At 41.6% G+C, this 19278-nt stretch overlaps 1 protein-coding gene across 3 annotated transcripts in view; it reads right to left on the bottom strand.

Annotated features, from left to right (window-relative positions):
* FAR2 (fatty acyl-CoA reductase 2) overlaps window positions 1-19278 on the bottom strand; it is a 142714-nt gene that overhangs the window by 66793 nt on the left and 56643 nt on the right. The window contains exon 2 of one of the 3 annotated variants that reach the window (XM_066368877.1): window positions 12743-12809. The exons of the other annotated variants lie outside the window; for them this stretch is intronic. The gene's annotated coding sequence lies outside the window, so the exon portion shown is untranslated. The remainder of the gene's footprint in view (window positions 1-12742; window positions 12810-19278) is intronic. 3 annotated transcript variants of the gene reach the window in all.

Below are 19278 nucleotides of genomic sequence, written 5' to 3'. Positions count from 1 at the left end.
AAAAAAACCAAAAAACCTATATGTATATCATATATCTGTGTGTGAAGGGCTTAGGACTTACTGAAAAAAAGTTTTAATCAGAGAGATCTTTCTTTTCTACTGCTTTGGTTTTCTGCATATATCTCAAATTATATAATTCACCAACAAACTTGGGTACCTTTCGCTATAGGCTTCTTACATACAGTTTTTTTGAGAGAACTTTTAAGTTCTTGATGGAGGATATTAACCCCCAGTAGTATTGTGGGCAGCTGTTGGGCGTAGGCCTCACTAATTGTATTAGCAATGCTCCATAGTCAAGAAAAATCAATTTGGAAACAGTCCCACCTGGGGAGGAATGCTTCAGGCTGGCTTTAAGAACATAAAATTTAGCAATCACCTCAGTACAACCTTCTAAGTTTGCTTTTGCTTAGCTTATTATTAAGTTTAAAAAAAAAAACTGTCCCTATTTAACAGAAAAGAAAAAGGAAAAAGATATGACCTAAATCCATCATTTATAATAATTGATTAAATTGGTGTATTGTGTTGCCTACTGTGTACTGCATACCAAATTAGGCGTGGATAATTAATACGCAAACATTCTTGCTAAATGGTGAAATCTTTAACAATGCATGGTATTATTATTTTTGTTTTTAGGCAAGTCAAGCATCAGTCAGCATGGAAAGAATCTAAAACACCAAGAGAGTCACAATCAAATGCAAATCACACAGTGCTCCCCATTTCCTCTTGGTGAATTACTGAATTGATCAGGTTAGAAGTAAAAAATGGTTGGTCAACACAATGACAAAATCAACCCTACTGAATGAACAGGAAGCCAACATTTACATACTCTGCTTAGAATAAAAGACTTTATACTGGATATAACCTAACATAGGTCGTTGTCTCTGGAGAAAGAGAGAGGGAGAGAAAGAATCTTAAGGGATCTGCTTGTGAGATTGTGGAAGCTTGGTAAAACCCAAATCTCCAGAATATATACTTATTCCAGTAAGAATAAAACACTGACTCTTCCCTCATGGAAGTAGTCCAATGTAACCAGTGCACCACTGGGGTAGCTGGTTGGTCACCCTGAGGGATGGTGCCATGTCAGGGACTCAGTGTTGACCTCTGCACCTGGCAGATTGGGCGCTCAGCAATGGCCACAGCCAAGTGGGCCTTGGTGGGCAGAAGTCCATGTTCCCAAGCCTGTATATAACCTCCATTGTGCCACGCTGGCCACTTTGTTCATGAGCCCACTGGGTGATTACAGGGGTGGCTGGGAAACAGGATGAATGGTATTTACAGAATAGCTCACTCACTCCATCTACTTGATTATTAAAATCTCCCTTTGGAGAAGTCACTCTTTCGTGAGCATTTTTATGGGACACAGGTATCTTCATGATTTTTCTCATTTCACACACAACTTTCTCAGACTTCTTTGTCATTAATTTTCCAATGATGTTCTTTCCAAGTCCCCTGACCACCCAGCCAAACCACTGCCCACAGGCCACAAATCAGTACCTAACCCACATCTAACCAGGTGCACTGCTTGAAGTTCTGCTCACGGAGACAGTGTTCCTTCATCACTGTCCTTCAGAACCGCTCCTAAAGGGGCTGGAGTCTGCAGATGTCCACTCTGAGTGGTGCCTACATATCGTGCAGAACCATCTGTAAACCAGGCTGGAGAAGTCCCTTCTTCTGTCAGCTTTTGTAGGGAATTCCCTATGAGGTCATAGGTGCAGCCTGGGGGAGGGAGGGAAGGTAGTGTAACAAAGTGGGGACCAGGGGCATTTGGACCACTTGTTCGTGTAGCTTACTTGTGTCATCAGGGCCTGCACGGGCCTGATCAGAGATGTACAACTTCTATTTGATGGAGTGCTGCTGAGCGGGCACAATGTTCCAGATTGGTGGATCAGACAACAACAACAGCCGCTTTGTGATGGGCAGCTCAGGTTTCATGGTAACTTGGTGGCCCATGGCTACATGTCACTTTCTACTAAGGCCTGATAGCTGGCCTAAAGCTATTTCTTAAAGAGAGACTAGTTATCCATAGAGGAGACAGGGCTTTGCTTTAAAATACTAAGTGTTGTGATTCACCAACGTTGGCTACCGAAGGCCCCAGACGCATCCTATCACCACCGCCATTTCAGGCACCATCGGGTCGGTGGGGCCGTTCGCCTCAAGTGCCAGAGTAGCTTGCACAGCATCTTGGACCTGTTGCAGAGTCTTCCCCTGTTCTGGGCCCCATGCAAAACTGGCAGCTGTCTGGGTTACTCACTAAGTAGTCCTGAGTAACAAACCCAAATGAGGAATATGTTGCCTTCAAAATCCAAAGAGGCTCACTAAGCATTGTGACTTACTTGTTGTAGAAAAGGCTAGATGCAATGAATTAAACTTTACCTTAGAGGGAACATCTCAACATGTTCCATACCACTGGACCTCTAAAACTTCACTTAAATTGAAGCCCTTGATTTTCTTTTTGTTTTGTTTTCTTATTTTTTGTATTTTTCTGAAGTGAAAAGTGGGGAGGCAGAGAGACAGACTCCTGCATGCGCCCCACCAGGATCCACCCGGCATGCCCACTAGGGGGGATGCTCTGCCCATCTAGGGCATTGCTCTGTTGCAACTGGAGTGAAGACCCCTGAATTTTTGTTGAATTTATTTACCACTCTCTGATAGGCAAATAAATGTCTTACCAGTAAGTCTAAAGTAGTTGCTACTCCTGGTCACTAGGTCCAATCAGCATAATATCACCAATGTAATAGACCAATATGATATTTTATGGAAAAGAAAAGTGATCAAGATTCATGGAAACTGAATTATGACATAGGGCTAGAGACTCAATATACCCCTCGGATAGGACAGTGAAGGTATATTGCTGGCATTGCTAGCTGTAAGTAAACTGTTTATGGTCTTTCTTTTCTCTCTCTCTCTCTCTCTCTCTTTTGTAAAACAAGATCATCAATATTTTATATGTTATTTTTTCCAGTTTATTGAGATATAATTGATATATATCATTGCATGAATTTCAGATGTACAGCAAAAAAGGTTTGACATATATCTTTTAGGAAATAATTACCAGAATAAGCTTAGTTAACATCTACCATCTCCTATAATTACAATTTTTAAAAAAGAAAAACTTGTTCTTGTAATGAAGACTCTTAGGATTTACTCTCTGAACAAATTTGTACAGCAGTGGTAACTACAGTCACCATGTTGTACATTACTCCATAGAACTCGTTTATCTTATAACCGGAAGTTTGTGCCTTTTGACCCCCCTTTCTCCTATTCCCTCTCCCCACGCCTCCACCTCTGGCAACCAAGGATCTGATCTCTTTTTCTATGAATTTCTGCTGTTGTTTTAGATTCCACATATGAGATCATACAGTCTTTGTCTTTCTGGGTCTGGCCTGTTTTACTTAGCACGATGCCTTCAAGGTCCAGTAATGCTGTTGCAAGTGGCAGGATTTCCTCTTTTTATGGCTGAATAATATTCCATTTATATGTATATGTACATATACAACTTCTTTATCTATTCATCTCTCCATGGATGCTGAGGTTCTGTCCATGTCCCGGGTATTGTAAATAATGCTGCTCTGAGTATGGGGGTGCAGGTAGCCTTCTGTTAGTGTTTCTGTTTCCTTTGGATATATTCTCAGAGGTAGAATTAGTGGATCATATGGGAATTTTTAATTTTTTGAGGGTCCTCCAGATCCTCCATACTTTTCTTCCCTACCTGTACTAATTTACAATCTTTAGTGTTGTTTTCTTTATAAACAGAGGTTGAAAAAAAGAGAAGGATTTGCCAGTCGGTAGCCACCTATCAGGACCCACAGGATGTATTAATTTTCTCAGGCAATTAAACCACACCTGGTGCAGCTTCTGCAACATAAGTCACAAGGCTAAGCTTACAATAATTTACTGTCATTCTGAAAAGAAAAATCTGTCTTCTCTACAGGCCAGATAGGCAATTGAATGGGGGTGTAGTGGGAATTATCATCCTTGAATCTCTCAAGTCCTCGATGGTGGCAGTAATCTCTGTAACCCCTCCGCCCCAGGAATGAATGCTTTTGGATCACTGATTTTCTAGGGAGAAGCAGTCTTGTGGCTCTCACTCGACCTTTCCTACCATGTGAAGATGCTGCCAGCTGCTGGTTCTATCTACTGCAATCACGTGCTCTAGAACCGGAGAAATGACCACAGAGCGGGCTGGGGGGCTCACTGGACCCACCTGGAGAAGGACCGGAAGTATACTGTATTGATATTCTGACCTCTACAAGCCCCTATTCTGAAGGGCAGACCACGGTGACACTTTGGGTTTCCTGTAATTTGTGTCAGTTCAGAGCGAGTGTCCAGTAGTTCCCCAAAACCTCTTTAAAATCTTTTATTTTATTTTTATTTATTAATTTTTAGAAAGGAGAGAGAGACAGACAGAGAGAGAGAGGGGGGGAGGAGCAGGAAGCATCAACTCCATATGTGCCGTGACCAGGCAAGCCCAGGGTTTTGAACTGGTGACCTCAGCATTTCCAGGTCGACGCTTTATCCACTGCGCCACCACAGGTCAGGCCCAAAACCTCTTTAGTTGCTTTCCCCCAATGCATAGTTACCCTGGTAAAAGGTTGTTGATTCTCTGGGGATGGCTGGGAGAAAGATTAACAGCATAAATTTTTAGCAAGGTCCTGGGCACCTTTCTCAAGGGGAACTAGCCTCTCCTCTATTCATAGGTACTGGGTCTTCTGTAAACTGATCAAGTCTGAGAATTGGTTAAGGGATCCTAAATGTTTTCATGATTCAAGTTACACTTTTGTTCAGTTGACCTAAAACTCTTCTGCATATACAGATCAAGTCATAGTTTCGGAGACTTCCCATCTATTTTACTTCTAAGAACACCGTGATCAAGTCAAGGCCTTTGTTCTCCACAAGTCAGAATACTCTGATTGCAGCTTTGACTTTTCTATTATGTAACCATGACCACCTTGGGTTCAGCAATTGAGGCTCACCACTTTATTCCTGCCACCCCAGCATAGCCATTAACTTATGATTGTCAATTTGATGACAGCAGTTTCCACTGTGAATTCTGGGCTGCTGCAGAGAAGAGTGATCACAGAGCTCTTCAAGAATACTGGGGGCTTCCCCAAAAATGTATTTCTGGGGCCCAGCAAAGTTGACACATACAACTAGCCATCACAATTATTATATTTTCTTCTAACATGTTCATTACATGCAGGACTTCTCTCACAATTTTTTGTTAAGGACTAGAATCCTTGCTTGATAGCTTGATAGCTGAACATAAAATACTTACTGACAGGAAGGACATTTTATTTATTTATTTATTTGATTTGGAGTATTTGTTTGGTTTTCAACCAAAGTATTAAATACTGAAATACTTTCACCTTCTCTAAATTCTTCTATCTCTAGACTGCTTAAGTAAGAAAAGGAATTATATGTGGCACAATAGAAAAACAATATATGTGGTACTGTCTAAGCACACTGAGAACACTGGACTAAAAATGATCAAATTTAGATGTGAAACTCAACTCTGTTCCCAACTGGTAATGTAACTCTGAATCTCACATCTTGACAGCTTGCAGACTTGATTTTCTCTTTCTGTTAGATAATGTTTTACCAGTTTCACAGAATGGTTTTAGTAATCAAGTGAAGTGATGGACAAGGGCGATTATTTCTCCAAGTACCATCTGGCAAGAAAAAAACTGACATCTCTCTTGTTCTGGATGTTACATGTTATACTTTTAATGCTACTTTGAGCCTGAGTCCAAATACTTTGTGCTTGCTTATTAATAAATATTGAAGACACATTGTGTCACCCTAATTCGGTAGCAGTAAAACACCTGATGCAGATGATGCATTTTATACAGTTTGTTCCTCACATGCTAACTAGCACAGCACTGTGCAATAAAAAGTGGCTCAATGAATATTGTTGAATCAATGAATGAACGAGTCAGGACTGAAAGACTAATTCATTTACTGAATGAATAAAAAAGCAGGGGGTGGGGTTCAAAAAACCCTAACGAGCATGAGTCATTTGGAAAGCTTGTTAAAATAGCTCTTTGCCATACCCCATTTTCCAAGATTCTGATTTAAAAAGCTTGACGTAGGGCCCAAGTAGGTACATTTCAGTGAGCAGCCTAATTGAGTCAGATCTAAGTGGTAAAACAAATGTTAGTGCAGGGAATTTACTCAGTGTGTTCTGATCCCAGATCATATTCTGTACCGTAGCTTCTACCTTAAGATAAGCTTATGCTGTCCCTAACATTTGTAAAACAGTAAAACAACCTCTTTACTTGATAATTTTTCTTTATAATAATAGTAGAATGTGGATAGCACAGGCGGGAAGTGGCTTCAGTCCACCCAGGGCCTAAGTCGACGCTTCAGTGGCCTCCAGCATGAACCTCGGTCATTTTGACCAAGAGACTTTTTACGTCTTTACTACAAGCATCAGAGCTCACAGGCGTCACCCACAAAAATACATGAATTGGAAGAAGTGGAATGAAGCCACCTCTTTTCAAATAACCAAAGCATTTATAAGTCATTCTATTTTCTGTGTTTTTGCTTTCTGACATTAAAAATTAAAACAAATGATTATTTAAAGGATTTTTAAAAATACAGTGAAAATTTCTGCACAGAAAATAGAATAACATATCAATGATTAATAAATATATTGTGTTACCCTGGAATGACAGGGTTATGTGTCAAAATATCCTAATATATTTTTTAAAATTTTCCATTGATTTGAGAGAGAGAGAGAGAGAGAAGAGCATCTCATTGCTCCACTTAGTTGTTTCATTTAGTTGTGTACTCACTAATTGCTTTTTCTACGTGCTCTGACCAGGGATCACCACGACCTTGGTGAGCAGGGATGGCACTCAATCCATTGAGCAACCTGGCCATGCGCAAAAGCATACTCATTTTTTTTTTGAACAGTCATTTTATTTGCCACTCATTTGGGTTAAAAGACTTACTCAGACTCATTCAAGCAGAGCTTAGAAATAAAGTTGAAGATTTCTGTTTCTCAGTACATACAACTGTATATCAACTTTTTATTCAATCAAGGAAATTATGTGGAAGCAAAATAGTTGGAATGTGAAAAGATCTTTAACAACAAGGCCTGATTAAAAGGAAATTGACTTAACATCAGGAACTCAGTCCAGCAAAAAGACAACTGACGCATAAGTAACACTGAAAATTGCTGCACATCACAGCACAAATTTTTGTTTGCACCAAAAAATTATAATGTTTATGACTAAAACCACATGGTTCTTTTGCAGATATGTCAGTTACCAGAATGTGTTACTGTCAATAATTAGAAACAATATTTATAAACTATATCCATCCAAGAAAAAAGCACAGTGTTAGTCACTTCATGTAGTGAGATTCTAGCTTAGTGATGGCTGCATACCAACTAATTATTATTATTATTATTTAGAGAGAGAGAGACAGACAGACAGACAGACAGACAGGAATGGAGAGATGAGAAGCATCAATTCTTCATTGAGGCTCCTTAGTTGTTCATTGATTTCTTTCTCATATGTGCCTTGATTGGGGGGCTCCAGCCGAGCCAGTTGACACTTTGCTCAAGCCAGTGACCTTGGCCTCAAGCCAGCAACCTTGGCTTCAAACCAGTGACCTTTGGAGTCATGTCTATGAGCCATGCTCAAGCCAGTGATCCCATGCTCAAGCTGGTGTCCCCACACTTAAGCTAGTGAGCCTATGCTCAAGCAGTATGAACCCGTGCTCAAGCCAGTGACCTTGGGGATTTGAACCTGGGTCTTCTGCATCTTAGGCTGACATTCTATCTGCTGTGACACTGCCTGGTCAGGCCCAACTAATTATTCTTGAATCATCTAGGAAATTATATTTTTAAGTTAATATAAAGGTAGTTTATTAAACCTAAATCCATATAATATGGTAGATTGAAAATTCTTATTTTCTAATGGATCTTACTGATTGTAGCTAGTGCCTATAATTGAAAGTCTTTTAAGAAGCATCTGAATAAATATAAATACAGTTGACCCTTAAACATGGGTTTGAACTGTGCAAGTCCACCAAATAAAGTAGACTTGGGTTTGAATTTTAGCTCTACTATTTACTAGCTTGGATCTAAGGCAAGAGACTTAGCCTTCACCAGATGGTTTCTTCATTTGTAAAATGGAAACAGTATTACTGGGAGGATATATATAAACAAAAGGCTGGATAGAACTCTGCACATTTTATAGTTGGGTTGATGGGACCGGAAGGGGAGAGATGACAGCGGAAGCATTGAAAGGACATTTTATTCTTCTCTTACCATGTTCTAGCTTATTTTGTTTTATTTATTATTAATTTTTGTTTTATTCAGTGAGAGGAGGGGAGACAGACAGATTTCCACATGCGCCCCAATGGGATCCACCCGGAGAGCCCACTAGGAGGCAATGCTCTGCCCATCTGGGGTGTTGCTCTGACCAAGCTCTTCTTAGCGCCTGAAGTGGAAGTATGGAGCTATCCTCAGCTCCTGGGGCCACTCCAATTGAGCCATAGCTGCAGGAGGGGAAGAAAGAGAGAGAAAGAGGGAAGCAAGAGGGGAGGGGTGGAGAAGCAGATGGGAATCAAACCTGGGATATCAACATGCCAGGCCAATGCTCTACCACTGAGCCAACGGGCCAGGGCTATGTTCTAGCTTACATGTTTGTGCATATGAGTTTTCTGCATGTAAGAGCTGGAGATCTTCAAGGTCAGAGACTTTAGTCATCGTTATGTGCTCCAGATATTATAATTGAATGAATAAATTCTGTCTAATCTTGTCGCTAGCTGCATTTGTGGTCAGCATTGATTTTTATATCACACCTTTCAGCTCTTAAAGGGCAGGGACAGTAGATTCACTTTTAATACCTAGTGCCTGGTATTAAATCAGTGCTCAGTCAGTGTTATGTAAGTGAATTAATAAATGAACAAACACATGGATAAATGGATGTGTGGAGGAGGAAGTGCATCCAATAATGGCTGGGTGCTAACCCAGGTTTCTTGTCTTGAAACCCTGGTCTCCTGGAAGAGGCTCTGCCTGTCACATGAGATGTACAGTCCCTGAGAGGCTGTAAAACCAACCTGCTTGGGACATATCTCTGTGAAGTCATTTGAATAAGGTTAGCATTTAAAGTTCAAATTCTGCACCACTTCACATGGATGCTAATAAGATAAGCTACTTCAAGTCACCTTTCTTTTCTGCTCATTGAACATGGCTTTAGAATTCCATTTTATGTGTACACTGACATTTTCCAGAATTTAGCATTTTGGGGGGAAGAAGTGACCAAGATAGTCATTCTTGATTTTGCATATCATTATACTTCTGTGATCAATCATTTGACTATTTCTTGCTCAATTAGACCTTAGAAGCTCTGGTGAAGTAAAGAACATATAGCAATATCTAAGTAATAGCAACAAAGTGACACCTACTTTCTTTACAAGAACTTTTTGATCTAAGTTGAAAAAATTCTTTCATTTATTCACTCAAACACTGATTAAAAGTATACTATGTTCCAGGAATTATGCTAGATGCTGGGAATAGTGTGATAAACAAGACACCTACCTGTTCAGGATAAGATGTTTTCTCTCTCATCATGTGAGTTCTTACTACAGAACTTGTAACAACTCTAAGTGGCTGCAAATTTATTGATATCCTCAGAATACATCCTAAACTTAAGATGAATTTAGAGCTCTATAAAGACCCTGGAGTTAGATTTGGGCTTGGACAGTTCCTCAATGCAAAATTAATGGGATAGGCCATTTCATACTCTCCTAAGGAATTCACAGTTGTTTTGATCACAACAGTGATACCATTCCAACTCTGACATAATTCCACAGAAAAGGACCTACTTATCACAACATAATCTGGCTTTCCCACACCCACCCAGTTCTGATCCAAACTCCAGCACTGGCATCAAGAAAAATGTACCAAATAGTAGTGGTTTCAAACACTGCAGAGACTGTACTTGTATTTATTGAGCACCTGCTACATGATAGCTCTGTGAAGAATGCTTTTCATGGGTGCGACTGAGAACTGAATATACAAATGGTAAATGGTCAGACCTTATTAAAAAATAGAGCTTTGATCCATCATCAACAGCAACTTGCTTAGGAACCCAACCTCTTATGTCCAATAAACAACCCAGGAAGCCAGACAGCTATAAATCAGATTTGCACGAAGTCAAATTGCTTCTTCTAGTGATAATCCAGGAAGCTAAGCAGTAACTGCTGTAACAGCTGGCCCCAAACCACCAGAACTTGATTAACAACTGACAGCTTCCCTAATTTGTATCCCTGTTTTCAATTTTGCACCAATAGAGAAACCCATATACATATCACTAAGCAATCACACAGGATGCCCACTTCCAGTTAGCCTGCCTGGGTTCCACCTGCCAATAACCTTCAATCAGGGAAGCTGGGAGACTTCCCTTCCTCCACGAGGAAGCTGTGCCCCTCCTTTGCCTGTGTTGGAGTCTGTGCCAAAATGCACGTGAGGGTGGCTGCCTCCTTTGCCTTAGTGGGCTCAGAATAAATAGCCTTTATTTGTTCTCCTTTGGTTGGTCTTCATTTATTTCCATACGATGATTATACTCATTTTACAGAAAGGGAACTTGTAGAGATCAACTTTTGAATGGGCAGAGCAAGGTTTTCAACCTGATCTCACTAATTCCACAGTCATGCCATGAACCATTACCCCCATGCAGGCAGATATCAAAGGCTTTTGCTTCACTGTCCTCTGCTAACCCTGATTTTTACTGTTGGAGTACTTTTATCTTTCCTTAAAAGCAAGTGACTCCAAGGACAATGCTGTTAGTCTAGATGCCTGCTGGTTTAGCAGGAAAGGTCAATTCAGATGCACTACTAAGAGTTTAAGGAGATTCCTAGAGTTATAATGGCAACCCTTATTCCATATTTCTTTACCATGAATTGAAAAAATGAACAAGTCTAGAGCCCAGTAGGTGGTGAAATAGTTCCCTGTGTTGTTACTAATTCATGGACCACAGTGGTGCCACACCCCAAAGACTGGATTAGAGCACTTGACTTACTGAATGTCGACCTCTATGTAACTTTAAAGGATTTAAAAATAGCATGCTAGCCTGACCAGGCGGTGGCGCAGTGGATAAAGCATCGGACTGGGCCGCAGAGGACCCCGGTTCAAAACCCCGAGATAGCCAGCTTGAGGGCAGGATCGTAGACATGACCCTGAGGTTGCCGGCTTGAGCCCCACATATGAGAAAGCAATCAATGAACAACAAAGGTGCCACAGTGAATAATTGATGCTTCTCATCTCTCTCCCTTCCTGTCTGTCTGTCTCTGTCTAGAAAGAAAGAAAGAGAGAAAGAGAGAAAGAAAGAAAATAAAAATAGCATGCTAACTCCAGGATGCAGAATTTTAGCATGTGCATAATCACAAATTTAGAGGAGGGGTAATTCACCAGTATGATGATGCTCAGAGGTCACGAAGGAGAGTTGATTTAAAGAAAAGAAGCATTTTTGTTTTAGTTGCTACAATTTATTTGTCATTTTGTCCAGTTCTAAATGGAGTGAAGTTGGCCCTGGCCGGTTGGCTCAGTGGTACAGCGTCGGCCTGGCGTGCAGGAGTCCCAGGTTCGATTCCCGGCCAGGGCACACAGGAGAAGCGCCCAACTGCTTCTCTATCCCTCCCCCTCTCCTTCCTCTCTGTCTCTCTCTTCCCCTCCCGCAGCCAAGGCTCCATTGGAGCAAAAGTTTGCCTGGGTGCTGAGGATGGCTCTGTGGCCTCTGCCTCAGGCGCTAGAATGGCTCTGATTGTGGCAGAGTGATGCCCCAGAGAGGCAGAGCATCGCCCCCTGGTGGGCATGCCGGGTGGATCCCGGTTGGGCGCATGCGGGAGTCTGTCTGACTGCCTCCCCATTTCCAACTTCAGAAAATAAATAAATAAATAAATAAATAAATAAATAGATAGATAGATAGATAGATAATAAAAATAAATAAATAAATGGAGTGAAGGTCTCAAGAGAAAGGCCTCAAACTCACATATATGTTCCTCTCCGGTCCACAGAAACTCTGAACTTTTGTGACAAAACTTACAGGAGCCCTTCTGTGTAACATGAACTGCTGAGTATTGAAATAGATGTAGAGAAATACTCAGAGGCAGGGTCCATGCTTAGCGTTCAGACCCAGTTCTCCAAAAACCTCACATGTGACATCTTTTACTGTCACTGGTGTGCTGACTGAGTGATTTCTCCACAGAGGCTCTAGAGAGGCGGCGGTGTTCCTCACCACTCAGACACACACCCGAGCGTCCCAGGCTACACCCTTCGGCAGCTGTCCCAGGAAGCCAGCAGTCCCTGGCTCAGCAGAGGCTCCTGCTCAAGAATGAGAGGCAGGGAAGACATCAAGTGAGCGCAAACCCACCGCTGGAATATGCAACAAGGAAGAGGAGACTGTTTACTTTCATTTCAAATGTTGATCCAGGAAGGAAAGTAAAGATTTTACATTTCATACATTTTTTTTTTGAAAAGTAGCTCAAGATACAACATCAAAGGAAACATTGGGAACATTGTCAGGTTTCAATAATGTCTGCAAAAACACTGCAGTATGTGAAAATAAGAAAAAGAAACAGAGAAACTGAGCTAGAGAGACAGGAAAGGAAAGGGAGAACGATGTTTCCCCCTTGATAATAAGAAAAGGAAACTGAGTAAGTAGTATGTGCACGCAAAAGAGAAAGCACAACTTGCAGAATATCTAGGCAAAAGAAATGTAAAACTTACAGAAATTCTTCCTTCATTTTCTTGAGAAAGTATTTTTAGATTTCTTTCAAATATAGTCACGGTAATACTAGAGGAAAAAAATAGAAAGTGAAGGGTGTTTATGGATATGATATAAATACACATACCTTATATCACATACATAAACATACTTTATCTATATACAATAGCATATGCATAGCTTAATTTTTTTAGTACAAATTCAGAATGGCATTTTCAAAACTAGCCCTTAAATATAGAATAAAATTTCTAGCACTTAAAATATATGTACTTTTTTTTCTTGTATTTTTCTGAAGTGAAGGCAGGGAGGCAGAGAGACAGACTCCTGCAAGCACCTGATTAGGATCCACCCGGCATGCCCACCAGGTGGTGATGCTCTGCCCATCTGGGGCATCGCTCTGTTGCAACCAGAACTATTCTAGTGCCTGAGGCAGAGGCCATGGAGCCATTTTCAGCAACCGGGCCAACTTTGCTCCAATGGAGCCTTGGCTGCGGGAGGGGGAGAGAGAGACAGAGAGGAAGGAAAGGGGGAGAGGTGGAGAAGCAGATAGGCGCTTCTCCTGTGTGCCCGGGCTGGGAATCAAACTCAGGACTTCCACACACTGGGTCAACTCTTTACCACTGAACTAACCAGCCAGGGCAACATATGTACTTTTTAACTGTGAATTATTACATGGCTCAGTTACCTTGTTCAATTATATCATCACCCCCCCTCAAAAAGTTGTATTTGGAATTGGTGTTGGCCTAGATGTTCTTGGAAGCATTTTTAGCAGATACAGTCCCTTTTTGATTAAAGTTTGCAAAGAGAAAAAGATAATGCTAATAAAATATAAAATGATGATACTGCACATAAAGGATTGTGATTCAGAGCTAGGAGAAAGGCAGAAATCTTCCTTAGAAGGTCATTTTTTCCCTTCAGAAAAGTAAACACAGGCACATTCAGTCCAGAGTACCATAACTTCTCACCCCCTGTGTGGTGGGTGGGGGAGGGGAAAGGAGAAGGAGGGGGAGGAGAAGGAAGGAGGGGTTCCAGAGGAGAGAGAGAATATGAGTGCAGTGGTGGGAAATCTGAGGAAGCAGGAATGCAAACAGAAATTCTGTGCTATGGATACTGAGGCTGGACTGTGAAGTAAAACTTTCAATGAAAACTTCCATTTTGAGCTGTCACCTTTAAGGGGCATCTGCTGTGCATTTATGGTAGTGGCACTCTTGGTGAAGGGAGCAGTGTCTGTGGTAGGGAAGTGGGGTGGGAACAGCAGCCAGGACAGGCCACGAGCAAATGAGCTCAGGTGGGAAAACCCAGTGGGGGCAAGAATTCAGAGTGAGAGGTGATGAGGAGAATATAAGCCCTTGATGCAACATATAACTGGTACTTCAAGAGGTCAAGGGCAATTCTTTCTGAACGTGGAAGGTTTAGTAACAAAAGCACATGTAAACACTAGCCATGTCTCTCACTCAGCTGATTGATTCCACAAAAGATTTCCTATTTTTATTTTTTAATGTATTGATTTTAGAGAGAGAAGAAGGGAGAAAGAAAAAAACATGGATTTGTTGTTTCACTTATTTATGAATTTACTGATTGCTTCTTGCATGTGCCCTGACCAGGGATGGAACCTGAAACCTTAGAGCATCAGGATGACACTCTAATCAACACAGCTAACCAGCCAAGATTTTCTCTTTTCTAACTAGAGTTTACTGAAATTATTTAAAAACTAACATGGTATTAATGAGCAGCATTTTACTTCCTGCAAAAATAATGTGACTGTTGTCTCGTTGCTTCTGTCAGCCACCACCGTCTCCCCCAGAGCCGGGCACGGCACCTGGCGTAGCGCGATGCTTCGTGGAGGCCCAGTCAGACTGGTGGGGCTGGGAGGTACACGGGCCGGGCACACGCGCGAAAAGGAACGTGTGGTGAAAGGTTCTGGGGTGGCTTCCAGGTTGATTTCAAGATAAAAAAAAAAGTCCAACCATTAGTAAACATGTGTTTACTGTGTATGGAAATAGTAACACAACACTATAGTGTACGTTGACTATAGATTTATTTTCTTACCATAGCTGCACTGCTCAGTGTATTTTTTGTTTGACCACACACTTCAGGATGTGAATAATAGCCAGTTTTCAACTAAATGACTCGTGGAAAAATACCGAGAGCTGCATAGAGGTACATTTCCACAACAGACAAAACTGCTAATACAGCATTCCCAGCATGTACTATAGTGAAAAATATGATGAGATTTTTCTAAGGGGCATTTTTAAAAATTCCAACCACTGCTTATTCTGTCATCCTGACTCAGGATCTTTTATTTCATTCTAGCCTATCAATCTTACCCAGCTTCTCAACAAACATCTTTCCTGCTGCCTAAATACTGCAGAATATTGACTGAAGTCCTCCCCTCCCCCCCAAAAAAAGAAGAGATAAATGCAAATGCAATCCAGAGCCAAGTTCATGAATGAACTTTCGACAGGAGCGATTATATAGTAATTTGTTGTAAATACAAATAAATGCATGCAATTATATGGTTGGTAAGAGGGAAAAAGAAGGAAGTTGATGAATTGTGCAATTTATCCACAACAGGATGAATTGAGAAGAGTTCCCGTCTTAAGGCTTCTATTTTCTTTTGAAATAGGAAAGAAAATTGTGTGGTGAAAACAGCCTGGGAAATTGTGGGATTAGAGAACTGGAGTGGAACGGTGAAGTACTGAGGACGGAGAGAAGCAGATGACCAGGGCAGGCACAAGTAGTACTGAGCGGGATTGAAGGTCTGGCTAAAATTGGAGACAATTATTGCAATTTTCCCCAGCTGTGCTTGGTGGTGCATGACTGAGTCTAGAGAGGCTGGGCAATAGAGTTTTGCCACAATTTAGATTCTGGAAGTAAAGTGAAGATGGTAAGTGAAGAGTTGAGTGTATGATTTTTTAAAGAATGGTTTAGGAGAATAATTAAAAATTATACAGTCTAGGCTGGTTAGGGATGGAAGTGAAGCTGAGGTGGGGAGGACAGAGAGAATGGAGGGGTCAAGGGACTGGAGCACTCATTATGGTCAAAGAGTAAGTGCAGTGATGACAATGTTGAGGAGGCCAACCTTTCAATAACAGGTGGTTTTCAGAGAGTGAGATATTAAAATTCAGTATGCCAGGATTGAAGCAGCTCTAAGTGACTTGGTCCATTATGTGGCCATTGGAATAATGGTCAATGAAGAGCTGACCTAAGGACCGTTGTAACTGAACAGACCAAGGAGAACTGGTGGGAATGGGTGTATTTGTTGAACCTTTTAGACCTCCAGAACATGATGGCAGATTAGGAGGGAGGGATGCAGGAGGAGAAGAACCCATGAGAAGGGAAGAAAGCACAAGCAATGTGGAGATGAGAATATGGGGAAGACAGATGACTAGAGAGGTTTGCAATTTGGATATTAGCCTAGAGTAGAAAGGATGAGGGAAGCTTGAAGTTGGTTCCGGATTAGTGCAGAATCCTGGAGTGTTGAAAGCTTGATAACATGCTATTGCTAAAACCTTTGCTCCAGTTTTCAAGGAAGAAATTTGGTAAGATAATGTCCTTGAAGAAATCTTAGCCTAAAATTGCACATAGTTCAATCCTAGGACCTTATATTAGAAGAAGCTCTTGTCTCTTCCTACGGGTGAATTTCAAAGTACAAATTCTTGTAGTGCATTCAGACTCGCAACCACCTCAAGATATCCTCATTTTCAGCATCATAATGTTTGGTTTCATTTCATTTTGAAATGAAAATCATAATATTGTAGTATGGCCATAATATCACAATCATCTCTTCTCTGAACTTTTTAAATGCTATGTTCCCAAAGTTTCAGGTGTGCATCTAACCATGCTCAGTGTTACCATAGCTCCCATGAACTGTTCTGTGGCTACACCTGTACAATCTCTCCTCTTTGACAGAGGGATCTTTAATCAAGAGGGCTGTTTCTTTTTTATCTCTGTACCCTAGTAATTTGAGCTGTGTATGGCACATGATAGGCACACAGTGTGTGTTTGTTGAATAAACGAAGCATGCAAATCAATCTACTTGCATCTGCATGCATCCTTTTCAGGATAGAAAAAAGTTCCTTCTCTTTGTACTTAGGGCTCATTGCTCTACTTGCATTTGGATTCCATCACCTCCGGTCTTCTAGGAGACCTATGTGACTGATTATCCCTTCCCTCTCCTGCATTGTCAACCTGCTGCACTGAAAACAATCCTTCCCTTTAGCTTTGGACTATCTCTTACAAATTACTCTCTCTGCCTAGACCTCATCCTTGAGCTTCAGACCATGGTGCAGAATTGCTTACTTGACATTCTACTTGGATATCACAAGGCACCTTAATTACTGGTTCTTATTCCAATTTTCCCCCATATTCTTACTTTTTAAAATTTATTTTTGGTGAGAGACAGAGAGGGACAGATAGGGACAGACATGAAGGGAGAGAATTGAGAAGCATCAATTCTTTGTTGCAGCTCCTTAGTTGTTCATTGATTGCTTTCTCATATGTGCCTTGACCAGGGGGCTACAGAAAAGCTAGTGACCCCTTGCTCAAGCCAGCAACCTTGGGCTCAAGCCAGTGACCATGTGGTCATGTCTATCCAGCGACCCTGAGCTCAAGCTGATGAGCCCGTGTTTAAGCCAGTGACCTTGAGGATTCGAACCTGGGTCCTCTGCATCCCAGTCTGATGCTCTATTCACTGCACCACTGTCTGGTCAGGCTCCCCTGTATTCTTGAATGAAATCACTCTCCATTCTCATACATAAGCCTAAAATTTAAGTCACCCTTTCACTTCCCTCTCTTTCACCTCTGTATCTACTCATCACCAAATACTGACAGCTACTTCCTGAATTTGTCTAATCATCTGGCTTTCTATGTCCACCACACCCCATGCCCTCAGCTACCACAACATCTTATCTGGGTTGTGTGTTTACTAATAAGTTTCCTGCATTCATTCTCACCCCATTAACCACCAACTCCAATCTCTGCCACACGGCAGGCAGTGCCACTTTGGAAATGAAAATCTGATACCCTTAGATTTCCCTAAACACCTCATGTCTTCCCATTGCTTTTAGGATAAAGGCTGAAATCTCCAAGGTTACCTCAAAGGTCTGACGTAGTTTGGCTCCATCTGCCTCTCCAGCACACTGGGCAGCGTGGCCTCCCGTGCTTGCTTTGATAGGACACCCTTTCAGTTCGTCAAACGTGTCTAGGTCCACCCATCACAGGACTGGGCACATCTCTAAGGGCCATCTCTAATTAAACATACTTCAAAACACATTCTGAACCACTTCTACCAATCTGTGCCTTTTAAAATCTCCCCCATCTCACTAAATAAAAATTTTATTCATTGTGCTGATCAGTGCAACGATAATGAGGCCACAATGACCCTCTTTTTCTCATACTCTATCCAATCTTCAGCAAACACCATCAGCTTTAACTACAAAGGATGTGACCACTTTTTACCACCTTTGTACCAAACTGGTCCAAACTATTACTGTAATAGCCTCTAAGTGGTTCTGGCTTCCCTCACCCTTGCTCCACTAACAGTCCACTCTCTATATATTAGCTCAAGTGATCCTTCTCAAAGATTCCAGCACTTCTGTGCTTAAACTCTCCAATGCTTGCCTTTCTCACTCGCATGAAAGGCACTGAATGATTTGGCCCCATTACTCTCAATGTCATCTACTACCACTGCTCCACCCCATATACATACTCAGACCCAGTCCCTTCTGTTCAAAAGAAACTCCATCCAGGTCGCAGCTCTCATTCTCCCCCTGCCCAGAGGGACGCCCCCACCCGCCCACAGCAGCATGACTTGCTGCTTCCCCTTCAGGTCTCAGCTCAAAGGTAGCTTGTTAGGAACACCTTCCCCCAGTCATCCCCCATCACAAACCCACCTCACCTCCACACCCTGTACTTCCTATCCTGCTTATCACTTCTTTTTCTTCACAGCACTTATAACCACCTGACATGGTTTACATTTATTTGGTCATTTGTTTATAGCAGGGGTCGGGAATCTTTTTGGCTGAGAGAGCCATGAACGCCACATGTTTTAAAATGTAATTTCATGAGAGCCATACAACGACCCGTGTACGTTATGCATTATTTAATAAAAATTTGGTGTTGTCCCGGAGGACAGCTGTGATTGGCTCCAGCCACCCGCAACCATGAACATGAACGGTAGGAAATGAATGGATTGTAATACATGAGAATGTTTTATATTTTTAATGTTATTATTTTTTTATTAAAGATTTGTCTGCAAGCTAGATGCAGCCATCAAAAGAGCCACATCTGGTTCACGAGCCAGAGGTTTCTGGCCCCTGGTTTATAGTCTGTTTCCTCCCCTAGCTAAAACATAAGCCCCACATGGGCAGATAATTTGTTCTGTACACTGCTGTCTTCTCAGCACCAGCTGGACACACAGACTGACTGCATGATGCACCTGTTACTGGAATGTTCGTGAGTCCATCTCTGCCTTATGTCCCAATCATACTTCAGATGTCAGCTTGTCACTTCCTTAATCTAAGAAGCCTTCCCCAAT

Source organism: Saccopteryx leptura, chromosome 2, assembly GCF_036850995.1.
Source record: "Saccopteryx leptura isolate mSacLep1 chromosome 2, mSacLep1_pri_phased_curated, whole genome shotgun sequence".
In the NCBI taxonomy this organism is placed as follows: domain Eukaryota; kingdom Metazoa; phylum Chordata; class Mammalia; order Chiroptera; family Emballonuridae; genus Saccopteryx; species Saccopteryx leptura.
Note: the sequence above shows the minus strand (reverse complement) of the source record. Positions and strands in the feature narration are given on the sequence as shown.